Source organism: Lycium ferocissimum, chromosome 12 (genome assembly GCF_029784015.1).
Source record: "Lycium ferocissimum isolate CSIRO_LF1 chromosome 12, AGI_CSIRO_Lferr_CH_V1, whole genome shotgun sequence".
Classification (NCBI taxonomy): Eukaryota; Viridiplantae; Streptophyta; class Magnoliopsida; order Solanales; family Solanaceae; genus Lycium; species Lycium ferocissimum.
The window spans coordinates 4395985-4408624 of record NC_081353.1 but is presented as its reverse complement, the minus strand read 5'-3'; positions in this window follow the sequence as shown (position 1 = coordinate 4408624).

Sequence of the window (12640 nt, the reverse complement as noted above, 5' to 3'; positions counted from 1 at the left end):
AGAGTAGAGTAATATGGAAGCTCGCTTACTCGCTTGTTAGATCATACCATAGGAACATGACAAAGGAAAGAAAGGGTGGCCTTAGCATACCTTGAAATATACTCAATCGTCCAACTTCTACCTCTCGAACTTGCAAATCTACAATCAAGATAACATAGGCCTTAATTAGACCATTTACTTCGCTTACTAATCATTTTAAATACGGATAGAGCTTGACAATTTATGGGCAACATTTTCCTTATAAGCTCAACAACTCTTCAACTTCTCATTCGATCCAACATCAACCACAATACCCACAAAACGATGACAACACACACACACACACACACACACACACACACACACACACACACACACACACACACACACACACACACATATATATATATATCTATATATATATATCAAAATATACTTAAATCCATTTCCAATCATCTCTTAAAATAACCCCAAGTCATTATCTTGTCTGTTACACCCCGTAGTTTCTGTACGTTGAGATTCGTTAGGTATTAGCTAATCAATTGCAGACATCAGAGTTATTGTCGAGAAGATGCAAGATCATAAGTGCTCGTGTTACGATTACAAGAGTATGAGTTCGCATAACAGGTTATAGGAGGATTGGAAAACCAGTGAACTAAGGAGATTAAGCTTCCAAGGCTTTGAAGGAAAGTTGCCCAAGGTTGGGTACGGAAATTTTGGTTTAACTGGAAGAAAGAATATGTTTTAGTATATTAAGAGTTTTGAAGTGAAACCAAAGTCTAAAGTGAAGTTTGGGAAGTCTATTTTTCAACACAACAAACCGCTCCTCAATAGGACATCGGGGTAAGGAGATATGGACGTTACAAGTCGGGCTGGCAGACCAGGAAAACGGTCTGCGCGAACGCGCAGGAGGCCAAGGGCCAACACAGCGCGAACGCGCCACCACGAGGTGCGAACGCGCTGAACAATTTTGAGGCCCAGATTCGGGATGAAGGTTATATTATAAGAGTGTAATAATAATATATATATGACATTTGGAGACCATATGTTATGAATTGGTTCATATGGCACTTGATGAAAAGCCCTCGTTGCTGCAAGCTAGGTGGGGCCCACACACCAGAGTTTTATAAAGGACATATGAAGAGATATATGGGTAGTACATGGAAAGTTGAGCAAGTCTTAAGAAGGACCCTTAAGCCAAATATGGGCATAAGCCCTCCAAAAGGACGATTTAAGGAAGCATTTTCGGATGATCTGACTTGGAGGGGTCGAAACGATAGTATAAGTTTGGAATTTGGTATAACACCAGGAATGAAAGTTGTAGATAATTGAAAGAGCTTTCCAACCATAGGTCCTGGTCCCTCACACGATATCGGGATAAAGAGTTATGACCTTTTTACTGAACGAAAGTGCAGTCAGAAAAAACTAAGCGCGAACGCGCCCAAAGGCGCGAACGCGGCGGAAGGAAAATTTAAGTCGGTCCGGGCGAGAACTGGACCGTTCTATAAAGGGGAGGCCCACATTTTCACACCAAACATGTCCAAACACCCCCAAATATTCCAGAAAAATCTCCAACTTTCCATCATCAACTTTTTAGCCCGAAACCAGGTATAATTCCCAAATCCTGGTCCAGACGACGTATAGTTACAACTAAAAAATTGTGTATTGAGGCGTTGTGACTTAAGTTCAAGGTTGAGGAGTGAATATATAGCATTATTATCAAGGGAAAGGTATGAATCTCTTTCTATTTGTGTTAATATCGATTTATTTACGAAGAAAGCGTGGTTAAATAATTGTATACTGAGTTGATTAATTATGAAAGTTGGAAAACAGCGTGTGGGATGTTCTATGGAATAATTTGGAGTTGGAAATATTATGGTTAATGTTGGTATTGTTGTGATTGTTGTTGGTTGTTGAATTGAGAATTCGGGCTAGGCATATAAACAGGGGAAATGCTACCCGATTTTCTGCAGAATATAGAATAGTTTGATTTGAAACTTGGTACAAGTGTGCGATGAAGAGGCTAACGTTAGTGTAAATCCTCTTAAATGTAGACTTACGAGCTCGGACGCATAAGCGTAGCCAATAGGAGGTTGAACAGGTATGTTAAGGCTCGTCCCTTTCTTTCAAAGGCATGACTCCTATATTGTGATACCATAAATGTTTTCATAATATCCCTAGTGTCAAAGTTGGAAGTCCTTGACTCAAAGTCATGGCACCTTTTTCTAATAATCCATACATGTTTTCTAAATGCCCGTATTTTCCAAACTAAAGGTTTATGATTATGTGAACTCTTATGATAACAACGATGAGCATGTTTTCACATGATGACAGTGATGCCAAAGAGGAGAATATTTCTATGATGATTATGATGAGAACGATTTCATGTCTAAAGGATTCCAATTTATGATTTCAATGACGATATGAGAATATTGAGCTATTCCCTGATCCTTAACCTTATTCTTTGATAATGACTCTGTTTTCAAAAGACTTCAAAGTAGTATATGAATTGACGCCTCATGACATTTATGATCTTATTCTATGTTCTCTTAATGTTATTCTTCATTGATAGTCTCACCTTATAATGCTCGTCCCTTTAAGGTGAGACACGACGATCATGATTATTCCATAATACAATCGGAGGTTCTGATCCTTACGTCGCTCGATGGAGTTATAGCTTTTGATTGGGCTCTTGCATGCTTATGTTGCGATGATTATCACGTGCCTATACGACGGGCGACACCACTACGCTGGCATAGTGGGCGGCTTATGGATGATTACCGTGCCTATATGGGCGGGCGAAGCACCATTCACTGGACGTAGTGGGCGGCTTATGGATGATGATAATAACACGTGTCTATATGTAGCACGGGCGGCTGCCTGGTGGGCGGCGTGAGATGATTACCTCGAACGCGGGAGGCCCAGACGTGGGCTAATGACGTTATTTGATTCAGACAGTTTATGTATGTATGGGTGATATGTTTTGAAGGTAAAAGTGAGCATGCATGATTCCGCCTTAAGAGGCAATGACGATTCTGATCATACCTTTTTCTTATATTTTCCATATTTCCTTATTATGTTGTTGTTCATGTTACTGTACATATTATCATGTCATCATTCATGCCTTACATACTAAGTACATTACTTGTGCTTGCGTCCTTTCTTGTGGACGGCTAACGTTCGTGTCCGGGGGGATCGGAGTAGCAATAGAACGATCCACGGCGGTAGGACCTCCCTGTTGGCGGCGGTACGCTCTATTGATCCGGAGCTTCAGTCCGCTTGCTATGCCATCTTGTTACGTACATATACGGGTACGGCAGGGCCTTGTCCTGTCCTTTCTACAGTTTGTACTCCATAGAGGTCTGTAGACAGTGATATGTAGTTGTGATGTTATGCAGCCTCGTCAGCGTTTATTTTGTTGTACAGTATATATGTGGCGGCTTAAGCATGGCCATGTTGTTACTCTCAGTGTTTATGTTTATATGTATGTGTTGGCCGTGAGTTCCCGGTGCAGTGTCTCTTATGTTGATTGTTCGGGAGACAGTACAGCTCAGTTACAGATTATGTATGGGCCCAAGATAGTTAGTGAGCAGTAAATGCAAGCATAGGAGTGCTGGGCCAGTAGTGGTCGGGCACTTGTTACGGCCCATCAGTTTGGGTCGTGACATTGTCCTTCATCAACTTGCCACTCCCACAAATACCTTCTCTTTACTTAAATCACTAAAACTCTTGATAATAAACTCAAATACAAGGATAGAAATCATTTACATACCTTGAGGGGTCAAAAATCCCAAGAATCACTTCAACTTTAACTCCCTAAGCTTCACAACCTTGAAGAAACCCTAGAAGCAACCTTCTTCTTCACAAGCTCGGGTTTACGGGGTCCGGGTCTTGTCAAATCTTCACTAATATGATGGAAAATATTGAGAGAGGAAATATTAGGGTTTGTCTAATTTGGAATGGAGGAAAATAAGAAATAAGGTCGTGGCTCCTATATTTATACTTGGAAGCTAAAAAGCTACAGTGGTCCGTCGACTTGCTCCGTCGACCTGCGCCCGTAGATGCAAGGCTGCGGGACCCTGTCGACGCCAGCGGCGGTCCGTCGACTATGTCGACGACCGCGTCATTTTTATGGGTGTTCAAGATTTTTCGATTCGGTTCGGAGGCATCGTGTCAATTCGATTCGTTCAACTTCTAGTCCTGTAAATTGCCAGGAATATCTGTTGATACCCTTATACACGGGGTAAGGCACTTTCTATCTCCAAAACCCAGACATGAGTCTCAATTCCAAGGGCATACCCGACTAGAAAATCATAGGTTCTACTACCACGAAAACGAGGGGTGTAACATTCTTCCCCCTTAGGACCATTCGTCCTCGAATGTTCGAACAATCCTGGGTTATAAAAATTTCGGTAGAGTTTCCCTTGTACCCATCCGTCCTGCACACAGTAACCCAAAATAATGCCACACAGGGCCACATATTATAACATACAATACCGTGGCCTCATACGACCAATCACGGTAACTGAAAGGAGATAATACCTGGGGTGATGATGCCTTGGATTGAACCTCCTGTACTGCTGGGAACAAATGCGGGTACTCAGTCTTCATTGCCACTTCCGCTTCACAAGTCACTTCCTCAACATTCTTATTCCTCCATAAAACTTTAACTGAAGCTACATCATTGGTCCGCAGCCGACGGACCTGTTTGTCTAATATAGCCACTGAAAGTTCTTCGTATGATAACTGCTCGGTCACCTGTATATCATCCATTGGTACCACTCTTGAAGTGTAACACCTCGTATCTTAGAACTCATGTTAGGCTCGTAACGTTAGAGTTTTAGAGAAAAATTTGAAAGTTTGTACGTATTACGAAAGTGGTTGACTAGCCTACTTCGGCTTTGTAACTCATTGATTAGTTGATAATTTCAGAAAACTTAAAACACGAAAGTTGTATCCCTTTGGAATAGATTTCCAACGGCATCTTATGGAGCTCAAACGGAGCTCTGTGCTAAGAGTTATGCCTGTTTTACTATCACTGGTCGGAGCAGAATTTTCAGATTTTGGGTTACGTTTTTAGCCTTTTCCTACTCGAATTGGACTCCTTATTTTATTATTGTATGAAGTAAAAACGTCCCTAACACTATTATAAACCCTAAGAGACTATTCTCTTCTCTCTACCTCCATCCCTAAAGAACCTAGACACTTCAATCTTGCAAGAAACTCATTCTTGCAATCAAGAAAATCCAAGAAACCTTCAAGAATTTGGTTTGGCAATCTAGTTTCCTAAGGTTTCCTCCAAGGTAAATATTTTAATCAAGAACCTTTGTATTCTACAAGATTTATCATTTATAAAGACTAGAATAAATCCATCCATCCCTTTACCCTATAAAAATTAAGAGTTGTAAAAAGTTGGAGAAAACTCTAATATTTTTTTGTTGAGTTTCATTCCGACCAGCCAGATTAATTTGGTGTTTCCCGATAATCTAACCGTTGGATCAAGCTCAAATTTTAACTGAGTGTTCATAACACATAATTATAAAATATTTACGGTGGAGATTGGATTTGGAAGTTCGGAGAAGTACCCTTTGAGCCACGAACAGTAGTTACGAAAATCAGTGAAAATCCTCTCAAGGTTTCCAAATTCAAAGCTTTTGGAATTCTTCTTCAAAGATTCTGACTTTTCTTCAAGTTTTGGAGAGATTAAGGTATGTAGAGTTACTAACTACGTGTGGGAAAATCATTGTTCTTCCCCACGCCTCCTAATCCATAAAGTATGAAACTTTACAAAACTAGGGTTTCTATTCTATACTATGCTCATAGTAACCCTAGGTCCATGTCTATGACTATATTATGTTTGAATTGCTATTATTCTATCATTGTGTTCTTGATACTCGTTATGATTATTGAGAATACGTCCGTAATCCATGATAACCCATATTTTGTATTCCATGGGTTCTTGCATGCATGTTTTTGACTAAGAATGATTATTTTATGAATATCCTATATGTCTACAAGTTTTCATGCAATTAAATCATATAATTACTTTCATGCCATGATACAAGAAATATATATACTAAATACAAGTTATTTCATGAAACCATGCTACAAGTTATCTCATGAAACCATGATACAAGCTATGTTACAAGTTACTTCGTGAAATCATGATTATAAGTTATTTCACGAAAATCATGGGCTTCTTAGCCAACTATATTATGTTCATGTTTTTGGGAGTTGCACGAATTACCGAGAAGGCTCAGATAGCCTGAAACTACGTAGCCACCGTAGGATAAGGATCGCTTCCGCCCGCTTAGGATGATTCCTTAATTTTACACCGAATGGATCCATCAGGCACGTTACCACCTTATACCCCGGCAAGGTATGGGCTCTATTGGTCCCAAGCGAGGTACCGTACTCACGTACCCACGTGGTGATATCACATGGTCGGTTTATGAAATGCTCTCCTACTTATCATGTTTTATTTATGTATATATATATATATATATATATATATATATATATATATATATATATATATATATATATATATATATAGATAGATATGTGTACTCATGTTCATATCCAGGTTTTCAATTTCAGTTCTCATCATGTTATTCCATATCCCATGTTATTTCTTTCAGTTGCTTTACATACCAGTACATTCAATGTGCTGACGTCCCCTTTCTATTGCCCGGGGGCCTGCATTTCACGATGCAGGTATTGATTGACATGACAGCAGATTTGCTCGTTAGGACCTTTCTCGTATCAGCTTTTGGTGAGCCCCATCTCATTCGGGGTTGTATCTTTACTTCTATTTATGTCAGTTATGCATTTAAAGTATGCCGAGGGCCTTGTCCCGGTGAATAGTTTAACAACGTATTCGTGTCGAGAGTTTCATAGACTAGTCGATTGTCATGTTCAGTTGGTCTTAATGGCTTACTACTATAATTCCGCATTCATGATATTATAATAATTAATAATAATAATAATAATAATAATAATAATAATAATAATAATAATAATAATAATAATAATAATATTTTCGTACTTATGATTATTGAATTCTATGTTTTCACAATTCATGCATGTTTACTTTATATTCCACATCGCTTCATGTCCCATGTAGACTCATTAAGTCATGTGGTTCGCTCGGTCACATGCAAAGAAGGCACCGAGTGCCGTGTTACGCCTGTGTCATGGTTCGGGGCGTGACAAAGCTTGGGTATCGAGAGCCTAGGTTCAAGTGTCTTAGGAGTCTATGAAACCGTGTCCAAGTAAGTCACTTTTATATGTGTGTGCGCGCCACACATATAAATAGTTGACCACCAAGACATCTAGGATTGTCTCACTTCTTTCAAATCTAGATCGTGCAATAGAGCTATGTTATATCATAAATCAATTGAGTCGTGTATCGTTTCCCATTCTACCGAATACGCCTTGTCTCAACGGATGAGAGAGATGTAAATCTAATCATTATCGATATATTGCTTTCAAATGGAGTCATCAGGAATTATTCTAACTCGTTCCATGAAGCTTAGAGCAGTAAGTGACATTCTTTTTCCATCCAATTCTTCGGACACGTCGAATGCGTAAGCGCGATAAGAAGGAAATTTAAGACCAAGACTCGCCAAATGGGCTGGTGTGTTTAACGTGTGAAAAAAACCATTTTTTTTGACAAGTTTCGGTATGGTAATACATGTAGGCTATTTACCTTACATAGTAAGTTTATTTGGGTTCTTTGACCATGGAGCTATAGTATAAGGATGATAGTTCGGAACCCCACGTAAGACCCTTACAAGGTAAATTGTCATGTTATAAAGTTAACCAGACTTTATCCAAGGATATATATTTTGATATTAAATTTCTTGAATTTTTAGGGATATTTTAAAATTATTTAAGCTTATTCAAATCAGACCTAGAGAGTATGACGTTAGTAAGTTACTACAAGAAGCAAATATTACTATGAGATAAAAGATATGAAAATTCCCCCTTAGGTTATGTGATTAAGTATTTATCCTCGATCAAGTGTCAACACTAGGTGGACACAAATCAATCTTGCAAGAAGAATCAATTCGGTCATCTAAAAGATCAACTAGTGTAGGGACACTTTCAACAATGACATTATCATCACATGGTAAAGAATCATTAAAGTCACACAACGACAAGCTACTACTCACACTCACATCGCAAACTTGTACATTCAAAGAGTTGGAAGTGTCGAGTTTTAGCTATCGTACCTTTAAGTTCACACGAAGAATCTTCTTTAGTTGACAAGGTTTCCATGGGTGGAGATTTTTGCAACCTTGCATTCATTGTCTCTTGTGGAATAGGTTGTGGAAAGAGAAGACTCCCACATTTGTCCACTACATACTTGTGCCCTCTCTTTCATAGGTAACTCTATGAGTTTTGAACCAATCAAGCTCTCTTCGTCGTTTCTCCTTACATTCTCGTGATTTCTATCCTACTGTGTGATCCATTTGACTATTCAACCTCCCTACCTTGTTGTTCATATCATGCAACAACCTCATCAAATCAACAAGTGTAGGTTCCTGGAACTGCGTTTCTCCTCCTTGATTAGCCATTAGTACCTATTTAAGAAACTAAACAAAGCAAGAAAACACGTTACGTTAGTTAAAAATAACTCACCAAACGCTCAACGCGCACTTTTGAATGCCTCACAAATTGCTTCGGCTAATGTTTGTATGCTTGTTAATCCGGTTGGGTCACAAGGTCCCGTTCACTACTCGAGGTCAAGAGTGGATTCTTATCGACTCGAAGAAAGAAAGGACGACTCAATTTAAAACAAACGCACTTCAATCAAGAAATTAACGATGAAGTTGTAAAAACGAGAAAAGAACGAAAAGAATTGGCTTGAAAGAAAGGATTAAGAACTAATTAACAACCAAGTAAGGATCAATTACTAGTTGTTAATTAGCTAGAAGAATCAAAGAAGTGAGAAGAAGAAGTGAGCAAACCTTAGCCAAACACTTAGACAAATTTTTGGAAGTTTTGACAAACACTTAGAAATTCGGAACAGCTTACATATTTTATAACGTCTATAACTTTTTCTACAGACCTCTGGTTGATGAACGGCTTGTTGATTCGGAAAGTAGACTCTCTGAACTTGAATTTACATATATTATGGTCCCGTAACACCTTATACACACAAAGATATGCCCTCTCAAATTTGGACCAAAATCGCCAACACTTAGAAAAAATTTCTAAGTGTCAAAACTCCCACTCGAATTTGGCCGCCACGTGCTCCGTCGAGGCGCGTCGATCACGACGTCATCGTTGACGTGCGCAGACGTGTGGCAATGACGTGGCACTTTTTTTTTTTTTTTTTTGAAAAATCGTAAATTTAGAGTAAGTATTTCTGTTTTTTTTTTTTACTTACTTCGGGCCCACAAACACTTTTTCACAACTTTATTTGGCAACTTTGGATCAAATAGCCCTTGAGAGTCTTTCTTCTTATGAAGATTCAAGGTCTTCAAGAACACAAGAACAATTCAAAAATTCAACTACCCTCAAACCAACTCCAAATTAGCTCAAATTTCGATTTAAGTTCTCTTTGATGTAGAGAACAAAACCCAATAAGTTTCAACCTTCAATTTCAACCAAATCACAAGACCCACTTTTCAAGTTCTTAAGTTCTTCAAAGCTTCAAATACCAAAAATGGTAGATCTTTCAAAAATACTCCAAATCACTTCAAATTTTGGATTCTTAACCTTCTTCACTAGGAGAATACAACCCAATGACTTTCAAGCTCTAATTTCTACTTCTTTCTTCAAACCCACATTCAAGTTCTAAAACCTTCATGTTCCAACAATGGCGAATGACTTAATATGACTCCAAATAACTCAAACTCAAGATCTAGACTCAAAAAACACTAGGGAACTCAAATCTAGTGTCAAAAACAACAAACAAGGACAGATCAAACACGAATTTGAATTTTTGAATTTCAGATTATTTTTTTTTTTGAATTTCGATTTTTTTTTTAAAATTTTTTAGAATCAAATCCCAAGCTAGATTTGTTGAAACAAATCTAATTTAGGCTCTGATACCAATTGATACAATAACGGATACGCGGAAACGAAAAATTAAGAAGATAAACAAAAGGAAAAGAAAAGATAGATAATTTGACACAACTTAAGATTCAATTTAGCAACCAAAGTTATATTAAAACTAAGACCTCTAAATTATCATCAAAAGAAACACCAAATTCTTAAGGTGACCAACAAAGTCCCAAGCAACCAACCTTCTCAACAAAGAATTCAACCAAAAGCTTCAACAAGCTCTCATCTCTCATGCTCCCAATGGAGTCTTACAATTTCACTATTTTAATATTTCATATCATAAAAAAGTCTACCAAATGAAATAAAACTAAGATAGTATTTATACTAGATAGAAAAGGAAGACTACTATGGCTATTACAATAATACCCTTAATTTAAGTAAGGGCCTTGTTTGGTTAGTAGTCTTCTCAAAGATGAGAAGGCTTCTTCTCCCTACTTCATCCAAATGAGGCCTATACTTCCATTTTAGCATATTCTTGAGCTTCATGCCTTCAATCCAAGCACCTAGTAAGTCTCCAAAGACGTGATCCCTAGCTCGGCTTGAAATGGATATTCTTGATGAAGCTCGGCTTGTATCACCTCTAGTGAGGGACTCGGTGAATAGCGTGTCCCGGCCCCGCTAGCAAGGGACTCGATAAATAATCATACCATGATATACCGTACCCGGCCCTTTCGGGACTCGGTGAATAATCATGTCATCATATACCGTACCCGGCCCTTTCGGGACTCGGTCGTACGGCCCTTTCAGGACTCCTGAATAGTCATATCATCATATATCGTACCCGGCCCTAGTGAGGGACTCGTGAACAATGCAAAGATATGTGCATGAATACGTACCCTACCGGACTCGTGAAAGACATATTGAGCTTGCACGAGCGTAGTAGCGAGAAACCATATGCACACAAATCATTTTCATGGACTCAATGAAGTAATCCAATCGAAGCGTCATTTGAAAGTTCGGACATTAATAAAACCAAATAGCTTTCGGACATTGCTCGGAACATGTCATATATCATAAGCATATCAAAGTGTCGTAGAGACCATAGCCATACATCAAATCAATCCGAGGGAGAGTTACGAACATTATCCACTTAAGAACTTTCTACGAACACATCGAAGTGATCTGAGCCTTTCTGTGAAAGTTACGGACGTTCGTAGTTTCGGAACCGTTTAGGAACAAAACTCTTTGAAAACAAAATTTTTTGCAACTTTTGAAATTTAATTATACAAGTGACATACGGACCATGATTTGACCACATTAAGAATACTGATATCAAGAAGCCAATAAGATTAACATGCCCGGATCACCAGTACAGAGTTACCTCGTGAATTCGTGTCATAACTTATTTTCAACTAAGACATGCCAAAGAAAGAAGGGGTGAGCTTTACATACCTTAGCCACTTCCTAAGCTAATCCGAACTTACGTCTCGACTTCTCACGATCTACAATAATGTCATTAGGTATCAACCATTAGCCATAACCCTTAAGAATCCAATTCCAAATTAATACTTTGTCTACAAAAATTTCGACAAAGATTTCCCCTAAAACTTCAACATCCCCGAGAATTAAACTCGGCCAAATCAATAACAACCAAACCAACAACCATACTAACAATATCCATAAGTGATTCAAAACGCATTCTAACATTAATAATTCCTTTCTACATAATTCGACAACATTTCATTTAGGCCAAACCCATCGACGACACTCGTGGTCGTCCACTTTCTTTCACTTGAACACCCAAAAGTGGCCCTTGTTTTCATTTAGACACCCCCCCAAAGGGCCATTCCTATTCCACTTAGACACTTTTGGCAATCACCGTATTTCGGAGCAAAACCAACACCAAAGGGGCGCCACCTCATTGTACATCCAACTGTACCTCAAAAGCCCCAATTTTTAATGGTCAAAACTCCACGAATTTACAAATTAGTGAATTTACAATAAAATGAGTTGACACATTTAATTGAGTTGGCACAATTTAAATGAGTCGGTACAATTTAATTGGCCACTTAATCCACGTAGAGACGATCGGTGTTGGTTTTTCTCCGATAACGGCAAAAGTGTTCAAGGAATAGGAATGACCTACCTGAAGTGTCTAAATGGAACAAGGGCCACTTTAGGTGCTCAAGTGAAAGAAGTGGACGACCACAAGTGTTTGTCGATGGGTTTGGCCTTTCATTTATCTTCCATTCAACTACATACATTCAAACTGACATCAATGATCATACGTTCAAGTGTTAATCCGAGACCATTCAAACACGCATTTAAAAGAACATTCCAAGCAATCCATACAATATTCAAAACAACCCAAACAATAGGCCATTCCAATTCGAAATCTTCCAACTACATTAGGAACATCAATAACATATTTTCTTCTTCCAAATTCATAAACTATATCAACAATTCCATACGTTTACAACATTATTTCATAAATTCAAGAAGGCATATTAAAAATCACATTACTTCCAAATCAGCCCACACAACTATAACTTCAACTTGATCATTAAACTTTCATTTTGCATCATAGAATCCATCACAACAAAAAACCAAAATGCTAGGAAAATTTATTATTCTTCCTCCCTAA